This window comes from Microcaecilia unicolor, chromosome 7 (assembly GCF_901765095.1).
Source record: "Microcaecilia unicolor chromosome 7, aMicUni1.1, whole genome shotgun sequence".
NCBI classification, from domain to species: domain Eukaryota; kingdom Metazoa; phylum Chordata; class Amphibia; order Gymnophiona; family Siphonopidae; genus Microcaecilia; species Microcaecilia unicolor.
This window is the reverse complement of record NC_044037.1, coordinates 287451895-287467879: the sequence shown is the minus strand read 5'-3', so window position 1 is coordinate 287467879 and position 15985 is coordinate 287451895.

Genomic DNA, 15985 nt, shown 5'->3' with positions numbered 1-15985 from the left:
GCCACTTTTAGGTGCACCTTAGTAAAAGGGCCCCATACTACTGCTACTACTACTTATCATTTCTATAGCGCTACTAGATGGTCACAGCGCTGTACACTTGAACACGAAGACACAGACAAACAGGACAAATAAGAGATAAGGACAAAGAGTAGCAAGATTCTGGAATCCCAAAGAATAGCAAGATTCCAGAATCTCAAAGAATAGCAAGATTCTGTGCGGAATCCCAAAGAGTAGCAAGATTCCGGAATCCCAAAGAATAGCAAGATTCAAGACTACTACTACTACTTATCATTTCTATAGTGATACTAGATATACACAGTGCTGTACACTTGAACATGAAGAGACAGTCCCTGCTCGACAGAACTTTCAATCTAATTAGGACAGACAAACAGGACAAATAAGGGATAAGGACAAAAAGTAGGAAGATTCCGGAATCCCAAAGAATAGCAAGATTCCGTGCAGAATCCCAAAGACTACTACTACTATTTATCATTTCTATAGCGCTACTAGATGGTCACAGCGCTGTACACTTGAACACGAAAACACAGACAAACAGGACAAATAAGAGATAAGGACAAAGAGTAGCAAGATTCTGGAATCCCAAAGAATAGCAAGATTCCAGAATCCCAAAGAATAGCAAGATTCTGTGCGGAATCCCAAAGAGTAGCAAGATTCCGGAATCCCAAAGAATAGCAAGATTCAAGACTACTACTACTACTTATCATTTCTATAGTGATACTAGATATACACAGTGCTGTACACTTGAACATGAAGAGACAGTCCCTGCTCAACAGAACTTACAATCTAATTAGGACAGACAAACAGGACAAATAAGGGATAAGGACAAAAAGTAGGAAGATTCCGGAATCCCAAAGAATAGCAAGATTCCGTGCAGAATCCCAAAAACTACTACTACTATTTATCATTTCTATAGTGCTACTAGACATATGCAGCGCTGTACACATGAACATGAAGAGACAGTCCCTGCTTGACAGAGTTTACAACCTAATCAAGACAGACAAACAGGACAAATAAGGGATAAGGACAAAAAGTAGGAAGATTCCGGAATCCCAAAGAATAGCAAGATTCAAGACTACTACTACTACTACTTATCATTTCTATAGCGCTACTAGATGTACGCAGCGCTGTACACTTGAACATGAAGAGACAGTCCCTGCTCGACGGAGCTTACAATCTAATTAGGACAGACAACCTCTCTCTCTCTCTCTTTTCAAGGTGTTTCAGTCATTTAAAAAGATTAGGAGGGCACATGAAGGTTCTCATGTAGCAAAACCACAAATGTTCATATTAGATGTCACCTTTCCTATAGCCTTTTCAGCTATTTAATAATCTAACCGGATCTAAGGCAGTTTGTTCCCATGCAGTCTGTATGTATTATAAAAGTGATTAGCAGATAATCTGGTTATCTGATCCATCTGATGCTCATGCTGTTTACTGGAAAACTTTACCAACACATGCTGCCCACATTAATGAGAGCTGTCATCTTCAGTTGATAGGAACAGTCATGGAAAGTCAGAGCCCCGTAACAGATGGAAGAAAGGAATTTTGAAAGGTCAGCTTTCTACATAAGCCGAACAGGCCTATCTGGTGGAAACATAACTGTCATCTCAAGGTGCAGCTTAAGTGGCATTCCTTCACTGGTTCTGCTCCTTGGTGAAATGACCTCTTCCTTCTCCGACGTTTTCTAAAACATTACCATTGCCACCAAGCGCAGAGTGTGTCATTCCCCATGTGTGCCTGCCTGTTTCTGCCATCTGCTGTGATTTATATAAAACGGGCAATGATTAATAGCCCAGTCAACGTGGAGTGAAGTCATTTTCTTTCATTTACCTGCCCCCCCTGACCTTCCTGCCCAGTCCCAGCCTGGGCTGGGAAACGTATATTAATCATGCACTTAAAAATATTTAAAAGGGAGTTTGGCTCAGAGCTGGGGCCTGTAATGGACACATTTTCTACCAAGGGTATATGCTAATTGTGAGATAAAACAGGTTGGCTGTTTGAAATGTAAATGAGTTACTACAAGTACTTCTCGCTTGGTCTTTTCTGATGCTTATATGATATTCCAAGATATACTTCTCCTGATGACTTTCTGTAATGTATTTTTAACTATAGAAAGGTTTTCATGTCTGGTGGGATCACTGGGGAATATCAGCTTCTTGTTAATAAAGAGATCTAAGGATCTCACTGTTTTCCACCCTGAGACTCAGGTTCAGACTCATTTTGAATGGTTCTGAAGGGGTTAACATCTTCTCATAGAGTCTTCTACCATGCCCTTATATTTCAGTATACCAGATAAATGGGGAAGGCCCAGAATTTAGATTGCCAATTGTTTCTATGAAAGAAAAACATCATGCATATTCATTGTCTGGCCGACTTCAAAGGGGATGGGACAACTTCCCTATGAGGAAAGGCTAAAGCACCTAGGGCTCTTCAGCTTGGAGAAAAGACGGCTGAGGGGAGACATGATAGAGGTCTATAAAATAATGAGTGGAGTGGAATGGGTAGACGTGAATCACTTGTTTACTCTTTACAAAAATACTAGGACTAAGGTGCACGCAATGAAGCTAGAAACTAGTAAATTTGAAATGAATCAGAGAAAATATTTGTTCATTCAACACGTAATTAAACTCTGGAATTCGATGCCAGAGAATGTAGTAAAAGTGGTTAGCTTACCGGGGTTTAAAAAAAAGGTTTGGCTGGCTTCCTAAAGAAAAAGTCCATAGACCATTATTAAAAACAGGATGCTGGGCTTGATGGACCTTCGGTCTGTCCCAGTATGGCAATACTTATGTACTTATTGATCATAAGCTCAAATTAATCCCTTCCAAATAATCTGCTATGTGGATTTCAGTTTGGCACCCATCTCCATCAATTGTTCTTACCTGATCCAGACACTATCTTTCAATCTCCAATATATTATCTATCTGCTATTCAAAAGAGTTTACCCAGATAAGAGAGTCTCCTATCTGGTTAAACCCCACTGAGTGACCCGGCACACAATATTCAGCGTCACTTAACGGGTTAGTACCACTGAATCTTGCTGCTAACCGGCCAGCTCCACACCAGTTAGATTAGGGGCGGGATAGGTGCAGAGTGTGGGCAAAGTGCCTACTTAGCTGGTCAGCGTCAATTTTCAGTTCGCTAACCAGCTAATTAACCCCATAAAGTTGGGACAGCGAAAAGGACAACTCCTGCCCAAGCTGGTTCCAACTACAAAATGGCCGCAGGAACCTCCTGCGTCAGTCTTGCAAGTCTGCCATGGGAAGTCTCCGCAGCCATTTCCTTTGGAGCATTCCTGTCCCCGAATAGGCCACTAGACCACCAGGGTTCCTAAGATAGGCCCGGGGAGCTTTTTGATGTGGCATCCTGTTGAGATTCCATGACACATTGTGGCTTTTTCAGCACCATTTTGTCTTACCATTCCCTGACAGCAGGGTCTGTCTACATTTATATATGGTACTCACTCCAGATATTTGACTGTACTAATTTCCAACATCAATCAGTGTCTCTATGACCTCTGAGGCAGGCAGGTTTGTCCCGCCAAAACACATAACTACATAAGTATTGCCACACTAGGACAGACCAAAGGCCCATCAAGCCCAGCATTCATTTTCCAACAGTGGCCAATCCAGGTCACAAATACCTGGCAAGATCCCGAAAAAGTTCAATACATTTTATGCTGCTTATCCCAGAAATAAGCAGTGGATTTTGCCCAAGTCAATTTAATAATGGTCTATGGACTTTTTCTTTAGGAAGGCGTCCAAACCTTTTTTAAACCCCGCTAAGCTAACCCGTGTCAGGTGCAAATAAAGATTTTTCTCCTGGACAATTACCTTTGTGGGATTTTTTCGCATATACTCCCAGAGTTACTACTCTTGTTGTTTCCTCTACTTTGTTTTATTGCCTTTGAGTTACAGAATCGCACCTTCATCAAAAATTATCCCAAAGGGATGAATGCCCAATATTATATAGTAGTAAACTCCTCTATTTAGACAATGCAAACTAACACAGAAAGTGGAATGCAGAATAAAGTAAAGAACAGATCAATCCCAGAATATTTAAATTGAAGCGGAGACTGTCAGTAATCATGCTAGCAGTCTAATTTTCAAAGCTGCTGCTTATATGCGTTAAAGTCAGAGCACGCAGGTTTATATCATAAGTCTCCAATCCAATAAGTACATAAGTATTGCCATACTGGGAAAGACCAAAGGTCCATCGAGCCCAGCATCCTGTTTCCAACAGTGGCCAATCCAGGTCACAAATACCCGGCAAGATCCCAAAAATGTACAAGACATTTTATACTGCTTATCCCAGAAATAGTGGATTTTCCCCAGTCCATTTAATAACGGTCTATGGACTTTTCCTTTAGGAAGCCGTCCAAACCTTTTTAAAACTCCACTAAGCTAACCGCTTTACCACATTCTCTGGCAACGAATTCTAGAGTTTAATTACACGTTGAGTGAAGAAAAATTTTCTCCGATTGGTTTTAAATTTACTACATTGTAGCTTCATCGCATGCCCCCTAGTCCTAGTATTTTTGGAAAGCGTGAACAGTAGTATCAATGATATTTAACAAACGCTGCTATATCCATCAACTTCTGTTGCATTAAATAATGTTCAAATTCTATGTGCCCACAAAATACATAAGCAGTGCTGTGACCACAAAAAAAAGCACAATATAACTTATCTGCTATGCGGGAATATCAGTTGCTGAGCCGCAATAGTCCAACAAGGTGCCCCTTTTTGACATCAGGAAACGTTTCGCTGCTCCGACATCCGAGGAAAGGCACCTTCTTAAAGTGAACCTACAAGAAGGAACCCAACCAGCTTATTTTTGAAAGAGAAAGATGTCCATATTTCGACCCAAATCGGGAGATGGGCGTCCGTTTTCCATGGGCGCCCAAATCGGTATAATCGAAACCCGATTTTTGGCGTCCTCAACTGCAGTCCATCACGGAGATGAACAAAGATCACGGGGTATGGCGGAGGCATGATGAAGGCAGGACTGGGGTGTGGTTATTGGCCGAGGAGAGATGGGCGTCTTTAGCTGATAATCGAAACAAGAAGGGCGTTTTTGACGAGAATTTGGTCCGCTTTATTTGGACCCTTTTTTTCAGGTCCAAGTCCCAAAAAAGTGCCCCAACTGACCAGATGACCACCGGAGGGAATCGGGGATGACCTCCCCTGACTCCCCCAGTGGTCACTAACCCCCTCCACCAACAAAAAATCCACTTTACAAACTTTTTTTCCCAGCCTGTATGCCAGCCTCATATGTCGTACCCACCTCCATGACAGCAGAATGTGTTCTATCCTCTGACAGCCTTTCCCTGGTTCTGATGTGGGTCTCAGGTGAGTGTGACACCTTTTCTGTTAAGGGCACTGCAGAGTCACATCAGCAATGCATTGTGGTGGGTGTAGGGTATTGGGCTCCGTGATTCCACTAGCTTGTGTTAAATGCTCACAATGTTGGTAGTTGGTAGGCTCTACTCCCATGGTGCTTTTCCCTCTGCTTACTGGGTCAGAGTGTGCCCTGTTTTGTTTCCGGTAGTCCATGAGGTAGTGACCATTTGTGTAAGACACTTTTAGATCCCTTTCATGTGTTAGCCACGTTACAGCACTTAGTTCTTACCTTGAATGTTGCTGAAAGAGGGCATTGTACACCATTCTGGCAGCTCGGACCTACTGCTAATCTCAGTACCAGCGAGACTCTTTGCCAGTGGGGCACAACCTCTGATCTGCAGTTAACTGTGAGTAAAGGTGCTTATTCAAATAAAGGACGTTTTCAGCGAGATTAGTCTTCAGGTGTCAACTGCTGTGCCAAGGTTATACACCAGCAACAAGTCCTGTCCCTGGAGCACTTTAGTGGGTACTGCAGTGCACTTCAGGCAGGCAGACCCAGGCCCATCCCCCCCACCCGTAACACTTGTGGTGGTAAATGGGAGGCCTCTAAAACCCACATGTAGTTGCCCCCTTCACCCCTAAGAGCTATGGTAGTGTTGTACATTTGTCCCTCCCACGACCAAATGGCTTGGATTGAGACGTTTCTGAGCTGGGCGTTTTTAGTTTCCATTATCGCTAAAAAAAACCGCCCATCTCAAAAGGGACCACATCCATGGCATTTGGTCCGTCCAAACCGTATTTTCGAAATGAAAGATGGACGCCCATCTTTTTCGATAATGCGGTCTGTCCTGCCTCTTCACATACCTGTTTTCGGACATAGACGCCCATGGAGATGGGCGTTCGCGTTCGATTATGCCCCTCCACATGTCAAAACACATGATAACATCATAACTCGAAAAACCACTAAACAATTCGATCTCCCAGGCTCAAACCCTGCCCCAAGGTCGTGATTTCGTAGTTCAGTGGTCCTAGGCAGGTGTAATGCCCCCCTGTTTTTGCGTGGAACTACACCGGGGTCCAAAATGGCACTGATCAGCCCTAGCAGTAATCTTACAATGCTACTGCAAGGGGGCATTCTTCCATATACAGCAAGAGGTGCCCTAGCGGTAGTACTATCAGACAACCACTAGGGGTCAGAGAAACCATTTCGGATCCCAGAAAGCTTCTTCTGACAACAGCTGCACTACCGGACTCCCGAAAACACTGCACACCTACCATCTCCTGTCACAGCTGGCCACTTCTCCGCACTGCCCCGGTCACACTTAAGCACCGCCCATTCCCGCATTAAGCAGCTAGCTTGGTTTTGTACAATACTAGCTTTTTAAAAGATGTTAGTGTGGGTCTGCAATGCATTAACATTTAATCTGTGGTAAAGCTGCTTAATGCAGCTTAATAAAAGGGCCTCTTTATCAGCTCCACACTTGAAATTCTATCAAGCATAAAATATTCTCAGAAACGCAAGCTGGTCTCTGTTTAGAAAGCGCCAATTGCTTCTCCTGACTCTTTAGCATCTCCGAACCTGAGGATATGTGATATAACGGCACCCCAACATAATAGACCATACAAAAAAAAACGACAAAAAAACCCCCAACAAAACAGACTAAAACCAAAACAGACCACGACAAAAAAAAAAAAAGCCTCCCAAAAAAACCCCACAACAAAACAACCCAAGACAAAATAGACTCTTAATCAAGCTGGATTATGTTTTCAAACAGATTTATGATTCTCACTAGATACCAAGTGTGGATAGTGAAGTCAAGCCCTAGGCAGGTGTCAGGACTTTCAAGTGAGAAGCCGTGGACTTTCTCAGTAATTTATGGCTCCTCCACTTCTTTGTACCCTTCAAATTCGTACCATTCAAAAATAAATCTATTTCATCAGGCCCTTTTGTCAGGAGTCTATTTTGTCAGGGACTTTTATGTCGGGAACTGTTTTTGTTTGAAGCTTTTTTGTCTGGTTTCTTTTGACCGGGTGCCGATATAACCTAGACATCCACATTTACACACCCCTTGCAGGAGTAAATAGCTAGAATACTTGCGCTTACCCGTGAAAGTGTCAGTGGGCTGCCTAAGTGCTTTTCTACTATGGCACATGTATGTGGCATGGGGGGGGGGGGGGGGAGATTCTGTATAGGTCACCCAATGATAGGTGCTTAATTATGTGTGCAGATCTTGGCTAAATTGGTGATAACAATCGATACTTGGTGTTAACAACTACTTAGTTGGAAGTTGTGCACGGATCTGACCAACGCGTCAGGGGGATCAGTGGCGTAGCCGGGAATTTTCAACATGGGGCTCGTCTCTAGCCTGGCTAACAAAGCTCTAGCGTTGGGTGAAGAAACATTTTCTCCGATTTGTTTTAAATTTACTACACTGTAGTTTCATCCCATGCCCCCTAGTCCTAGTATTTTTGGAAAGCGTGAACAGACGCTTCACATCCACCTGTTCCACTCCACTTATTTGTGGAAACTTTTGTTTTATGTTTTAAAATATGTCATTATAGGCACATATTGTTGATATTATGTGCTGTTTCAGAAAGCATGCACCCTCTCTTGCAAAATGGGCTCACTTTTTTGGGTTTCTTCCATTGGCATTTCCCATAGTGTTTTAAACAAATGTACATTTCTACTCAGTGGTGGCCCAACCATTAGGCCTGCCTCAGGCGCCACTCTCCATGGCACGGCATCTCCCCCCTTCACTCCTCAACCCTCTTCCCTGCATTTACCTTCTGAGGATATATTCCCTCTGCATAGAGGAATCCTGTGCAGAGGGAATATATCCTCAGAAGCTTAGCTGAAATTGGGTGGCGGAGCAGTTGAGGGGAAGAGGGGGTGGTGGTTGGGAGGCGAGGATAGGGGTGGGCAGACTTATACGGTCTGTACCAGAGCCGGTGATGGGAGGCGGGACTGGTGGCTGGGAGGCGGGAAATACTGCTGGGCAGACTTATATGGTCTGTGCCCTGAAAAGGACAGGTACAAATTCAAGGTAAGGTATACACATATGAGTTTGTCATGGGCAGACTGGATGGACCATGCAGGTCTTTATCTGCCGTCATCTACTATGTTACTATGTTACTATGTTACTATGTTACTATGTTTACCTTCTTTTTCACTTTTCCAAAAGGCAGCAGTGGCAACAATTTCCATAGGCTGCCCTGCTACCAGCACCAGCCTCTTCTCTCTACTGCAGCCCGCTTCTTGATTCAACTTGATTCAACTTCCTGTTTCCTCAGAGGCGGGAGACAGTAGAGCAAAGAGACTGGTGCCAGCGGCAGGGCAGCCTATGGGAATCACTGTCACTGCAGACTTTTGGAAAAGAAAAAAAAGAAAAGAAACGTGGGGAAGAGGATTTAGGAGGAAAGGGGGAAGATGCTAGTGGCCGGGCAGCAGCAAAATTCCCTGGGCCCAGGCCTCCAAAGGGGGCCCGGTGCTGGGGTCTCTCTCTCTCTCTCTCTCCTGCACCCGATGGGACCCGGGTGATCGCATCCCGACAGGAAAAGGAGAGAGAAAACTCCGGCGCTGTGCCCCCCCTTGGAGGCTGGGGAGGGTCCAGGGGAGCAGAAACAGCAGGATCTCTGGTTTGGTTGGCGGGAGTCCCCCCAGGCCCCGCCAGCAGAAGAGATCTTCCTCCAGTGCTGCTCTTCACTCTGCCGCATTGCCTGCCAACCGAGCATGCGCGACATGAGAGAAAAAGCAGCCGCAGGGGCAGACAATGCGGCAGAGGAAACAGCAACACAGTAACATAGTAAATGACGGCAGATAAAGACCTGAATGGTCCATCCAGTCAGCCCAGGCAGCGCTGGAGGAGGATCTCTTCTGCTGGCGGGGCCTTGGGATCCCCACCAGCCAAGGTATTTGCAGTTCCAGCGGGTGTGCAGGTTGGCAGCAGCGGCAGCGATCCTGGGGGGGCAGTGGCCCTGCCCCAGGCCCAGCTCAGTCTCTCGGCGGCCCTGCTGGGCAAGTGCGGCATCTCATCCCTGCCTCAGGTGGCAGATGGACTTGCGCCACCTGTCTCTACTTCTTATAGTCCTCAGATTCTGACACTAGAAGGGACTCTTGGGAGGAGGAGAATCTGCTGCCAGGAGCAATAAAGAAGGGAATTCGGTAAATGGCACCGGGCTTGCAAATTTGATTAATTACCTAATTAGGAGGTAACAATCAATTATTGGTGTTAATTGGCAGTAATGAACTTAGACGTGCATCTGCCCTGTGCCCTATTCTATAACATGCATGCCTAGTTTTCATGGCACATAACCCCAAAGGGGGTGGGGCCATGGGAGGGGCATGGATGGATCAGAGGCATATTGTAGAATAGTTACATTTGTGCCCCTAACTGCCATTAGTTGGGTGTCAGCATTTACTCCGGCTTTTACCAGGTATGAACGCTCACGTGCAGCTTAGGTGCAGAATCCTAAAAAGCAGCAAGATGCCATGCTAGTTACCCCCAGGGATAAGCAGTGGCTTTCCCCAGGTCTACCTTAATAATGGTTTGTGGACTTTATCTCCAGGAATTTGTCCAAACCTTTTTTAAATACAACTACATTAAGTGCGGTTACCGTATCCTATGGCAATGAGTTCCAGAGCTTAACTATGCATTAAGTGAAAAAATATTTTTTTCAATTTGTTATAAAACATTACTCTGCTATGTGATTTCATGGCGTATCCCTTTGTCTTTGTACTTTTCGAAAGAGGAAACAATCGATTTGTGTTTACCTGTTCCACTCCACTCAGGATATTGTAGACGTTTGTCATCATATCCCATCTCAGCCACCTCTTCTCCAATCTGAACAGCCCTAACCTCCAGTGGCTTAGGAAGGGGGGGGGTGGTCTGCCCCGGGTGCATACGCTGGGGGGTGTCGGCTCGCTGGTTCCCTGCTCTTTCTGCCCCGGAACAGGTTACTTCCTGTTCCGGGGCAGAGAAAGCAGGGAAGCAGCAGAGCCGACGCAGCTCCCAGTGACGTGCACTGGGGCGGATCGGCCCTCCCGCCTGCCCCCGCTGAAAGGTAGGGTGCGTTTCGGGGGGGTGCGCTCCGGAGGGGGGGCACCGTGCCCTACACCTGGGGGGGCTGCGCAGCAGCGACCCGCCCCGGGTGTCAGGCACCCTCGCTACGGCACTGCTAACCTCTTAAGCATTTCTTCATATGAGAGTCGTTCCATCCCCTTAATCATTTTGGTCACTTTTCTTTTTACCTTTTCTGATTCCGTTATGCATTCTTTTGAGATGTGGTGACCAGAATTGCATATAATACTCATGGAGCAATACAGAGGCATTAAAGTATTATTTATTGTATTCTCTGTTCCTTTCCTAATAATTCCTAACCTTCTGTTTGCTGTTTTGGCTGCTGCAACACACTAAACAGAAGATTTCAATGTATTGTCCACGGCAACACCGAGATATTTTTCCAGGGTGATGACTCCTAAGTGGAACCTGTAGCTATAATTTGGTGAGGGGGGGGGGACCTATGGGCTGTGCTCCGGGTCTTACATACCTAACAAAACCTCTGCTTCCCACTCTTCCAAACGTCTTCTGAATTTGATTCACCATATATTATTCTTCTCAGGTCAACCACTTCAATGCTCAGCCCCGTCTGATGTAACATCTGTATAAAACTGAAAAATAAGGACATATGACCTTTGGATGATGTGTGATACATCTGAAGACATGAAGATTGATATTTGAGGAACACAGGAGTCGATAGGCTGACCACTTAGTGGAGTGGCTGGAGCGCAAAGCTGTAAACCAACACGATGGCCGGCTGTGCCTCCAGCACTCACTGTGTGACCTTGACCGCACGATCTCCCAGCACTTCAACTTAGATTGCAAGCTTTTTGGGTCAGAGACACAGTACGTGTCAAACGTTTCATACACCACTCTGCGTACGCTGGTTGTGACACACAGATAAGAAACAGAACTGCTATCAGAGCCATTGCAGTGAACACATTTTTTCATGTCATCTATCATCTGTCTTGGACTGAGCAGGTAACGTGGCAAATATACATTACAGAATTGTCCTAGATGCAGTGGTGTGCTGGAGCAGGCTCTCACAGGCTCGCAAGAGCCGGTTGTTAAGTTTTTAAGAATTTTGGGAGCCGGTTGTTAAAGTAGGGCCCTCCATGGCTACTTTAAGAACTGGCTCCCAAAATGTGGGCTTGGGCCCCCTGCTGAATTCTCTTTTACTTTGCTGGTGGGGATGCTGAGCCCTGCCAGCCAAGTAAATAGACTGCTGCTGCTCCCCACTCCTTGTTTCCAGCTCTGAGCAGCAGACTGGGACTTCTGGAGCATGTGAAAGAAGTTCCAGCATGCTGCTCAGAGCAAGACGTTGGGAGTGGTGGCAGTCCATTTATTGGCTGCCAACAAAGGTATGCCTAGCGTGCCTGCACGAAGGGAGGGAGGAGAAAGAGGCAAGTGTTGCTCCCCTCCCCCCCCCCCCCCCCCCCCGGCCACCCCTGGCCCTTCCAACTGCAGAGCTGGCTACGTCCGGAGAAAGAGCCTGTTGTTAAAAATTTACCAGCACACCCCTGCCTAGATGTGTTGGTTATTTTTGTCATCAGTCCAGTGGCGTAGCCACAGGTGGGCCTGGGTGGGCCGGGGCCCACCCACTTAGGGCTCAGGCCCATCCAACAGTAGCACATGGTAATGAAAATGCTGCTCTCCACAATACTGGCACCTTCGCATGCTCAGTTTTCAGCGCATGCCTGCTGCAGACTACCAAGGTGGAGACTAGAGAGAAGCATTTTCCCACCAGCTGAGATATTGTTTTGATGTGAGGGTGGGGGAGAGAACATTTGGTGCCCACCCACTTCTTGCCTAGGCCCACCCAAAATCTGCTGTCTGGCTACGCCCTTGCATCAGTCACAAGGATGTAACAAAATCAGTTTCCCATCAGTTGCGCAGTTACCCCCAAATTCTATATATGGCGGCTTAAGTTATGTGTGCTAATTTGGCCACACGACCAAACTGCGAACAAAACTTAATTGATTATCAAGCCAATCAGCACCGATAATTGGTACTTAATAACCAATTCATTGCATTAATTGGCTTTAATTTGAATTTCTGCGCAATCTACGCGGTGTGCGTAAATTCTCATGCATGCAGTTGAAACAGGGGGCATGGCCATGGGCCTGGAAAGGTGGGTTGTAGGCATTTCAAAAAATTATGCATAGTTAGGGAATACACTCGATCTGCGCCTAACTTTAGGCTTGGTTTTAGGTGCCCTAAATGGGAGCATCTAAATTTTAGTCGCAAGAATGGCGCATGCGCATATTCTATAAAGTACCTGTAACTTTAGGCATAGTTTATAGAATCATGCTAACTGCATGGTTTCTTGGCACCAATTTTTAAGGCACCACATCTAATATAATAATTCGCACCTCCAACGTTCTGAAGCTGACTCCGTGGCAGCGTGGCAGTGAAGCCATGTAGTGTTCGTAGGGCTCGTAATCGCACTCACGATCACTGCCCCTGCTGTTTAAACAGTTTTACCTCCTGCTCGTCCGGCAACACTGACGTGCAGCAAGTACAGACGCCGCTTCTGTCTGCAGTTCCTGTGGTCCCGCCCTTCTGCAAACAGGAAATGAGGGCGGGACCAGAGGAACAGCTGAAAGAAGCGGCGCCTGTACTTGCTGCACTTCAGTGTTGCCGGACGAGCAGGAGGTAAAACTGTTTAAATAGCAGCTGCCACGTACGAAGGGCTGGGGCACCCACACACGTCCTCCTTGCTGTCGGAGGCCACAGAGATAGAGGGAGGGAGGCGCTGGCTGACAGAAATGGGAGGAGGGGGGGCGCGGACATCGGAGGAGAGGGGGGCCCGGATAGAGGGGGGGGCCTGAGAAGAGAGGGGGAGGGGGTGCTGCGACGACAGCTCCACTCAACCGAAACTGCGCTTACTAAAGTCTCCAATGACCTATTACTGGCTAAATCCAGAGGTCAATATTCCATCCTCATTCTTCTTGATCTTTCCGCTGCTTTTGACACTGTCGATCACAGCATACTTCTCGATACCCTGTCCTCACTTGGATTCCAGGGCTCTGTCCTTTCCTGGTTCTCTTCCTACCTCTCCCTCCGCACCTTTAGTGTTCACTCTGGTGGATCCTCTTCTACTTCTATCCCTCTGCCTGTCGGCGTACCTCAGGGTTCTGTTCTTGGTCCCCTCCTCTTTTCTATCTACACTTCTTCCCTTGGTTCATTAATCTCATCCCATGGCTTTTCCTACCATCTCTATGCTGATGACTCCCAAATCTACCTTTCTACCCCTGATATCTCACCTTGCATCCAAACCAAAGTTTCAGCGTGCTTGTCTGACATTGCTGCCTGGATGTCTCAACGCCACCTGAAATTAAATATGACCAAAACCGAGCTTCTCATTTCCCCCCCCCAAACCCACCTCCCCACTCCCCCCGTTTTCTATTTCTGTTGATGGCTCTCTCATTCTCCCTGTCTCCTCAGCTCGAAACCTTGGGGTCATCTTTGACTCTTCTCTCTCCTTCTCTGCTCATATCCAGCAGACCGCCAAGACCTGTCGTTTCTTTCTTTACAACATCCGTAAAATCCGCCCCTTTCTTTCCGAGCACTCTACCAAAACCCTCATCCACACCCTTGTCACCTCTCGTTTAGACTACTGCAATCTGCTTCTTGCTGGCCTCCCACTTAGTCACCTCTCCCCTCTCCAGTCGGTTCAAAACTCTGCTGCCCGTCTCATCTTCCGCCAGGGTCGCTTTACTCATACTACCCCTCTCCTCAAGACCCTTCACTGGCTCCCTATCCGTTTTCGCATCCTGTTCAAACTTCTTCTACTAACCTATAAATGTATTCACTCTGCTGCTCCCCAGTATCTCTCCACACTCGTCCTTTCCTACACCCCTTCCCGTGCACTCCGCTCCATGGATAAATCCTTCTTATCTGTTCCCTTCTCCACTACTGCCAACTCCAGACTTCGCGCCTTCTGTCTCGCTGCACCCTACGCCTGGAATAAACTTCCTGAGCCCCTACGTCTTGCCCCATCCTTGGCCACCTTTAAATCTAGACTGAAAGCCCACCTCTTTAACATTGCTTTTGACTCGTAACCACTTGCCTCCACCTACCCTCCTCTCTTCCTTCCCGTTCACATTAATTGATTTGATTTGCTTACTTTGTTTATTTTTTGTCTATTAGATTGTAAGCTCTTTGAGCAGGGACTGTCTTTCTTCTATGTTTGTGCAGCGCTGCGTATGCCTTGTAGCGCTATAGAAATGCTAAATAGTAGTAGTAGTAGTAGTAGGGGGGAGGGGGGTCCTGAAACGACAGTGGGGTCCTGAGATGAGGGGGGAGGGGGGCGAGGAGGGGGGCAGTGGCGTAGGAAGGGGGCGGTGGGGCGGTCCGCCCCGGGTGCACGCCGCTGGGGGGGGTGTCGACTTAGCTGGTTCACTGCTCTCTCTGCCCCGGAACAGGTTACTTCCTGTTCCAGGGCAGAGAGAGCATGGAACCAGTGGAGCCGACGCAGCACCCAGCAAGGACGTGCACTCGGGGCAGAGCGCCAGTGGTAAGAATGCGCTCCGGGGGGGTGCGCGCCGAGGGGGGGGGTGCAGCGGTGACCTGCCCCGGGTGTCAGCCGCCCTCGCTACACCACTGGAGGGGGGGAGAACATTAATGGCAGAAGGCCGTTACCTTGCTAGCGCCCGTTTCATTTCAATGAGAAACAGGCTTTTTTTACTAGTATAAAATATGCCCCTTAGTGCATGCACATTGGCAGTTACCACAGGACGCCTGAGTGCGTCCCGTGGTACGCCATTTTAGCCTGTGTTAGATGTACATTAGTGCCTGACGCAGTTTAGTGAAAAGGTCCCATAGAACATAGCTGACAAGCAGGTACAGCATTAACTTTGAACTGGTAACTGCATAATTGCCAGGGGTCCCATGTCATTTTAATTATATTGGAATTAATGCAAAGAATTTTATCTGTGAACGATCTGACTATATTCAGCTTCTGGTTCTTTGATGTGGTTGAAAAGACAGATTAAGGGTTTCTTTAATAGTTGTGCTATGCATAGTTAATTAAGTTGTCAAGTGAGTTACCTATAAGTTGATGAGGATAAACTGACTTTCAGATTGTTACAGTTTAATTGCTAAAAGTCTCAGAAGTCGTTGGGGTACAGAAAGCAAGCATTTCTCGGAGGAACACACAAGAATTTAAACCTGGCTTTTGTATTGGCATACACTGGGAGTGTTGCAAGTGAAAAACATTACTGTTAGACAAAGATTGGAGTGACTACCTCAGATTGTATTGTTGATATAATGCTAACTTTTTTACTTTTGTACCCTGCGCTTTCCCACTCACGGCAGGCTCAATGTGGCTTACATGGGGCAATGGAGGGTTAAGTGACTTGCCCAGAGTCAAGAGGAGATGCCTGTGCCTGAAGTGGGAATCGAACTCAGTTCTTCAGGACCAAAGTCCACCACCCTAACCACTAGGCCACTCCTCCACTGTTGCTACTATTTGAGATTCTACATTGAATGTTGCTATTCCAACATTCTATGTAGAAGTCAGCCCTTGCAGATCACCAATGTGGCCGCACAGGCTTCTGCTTCTG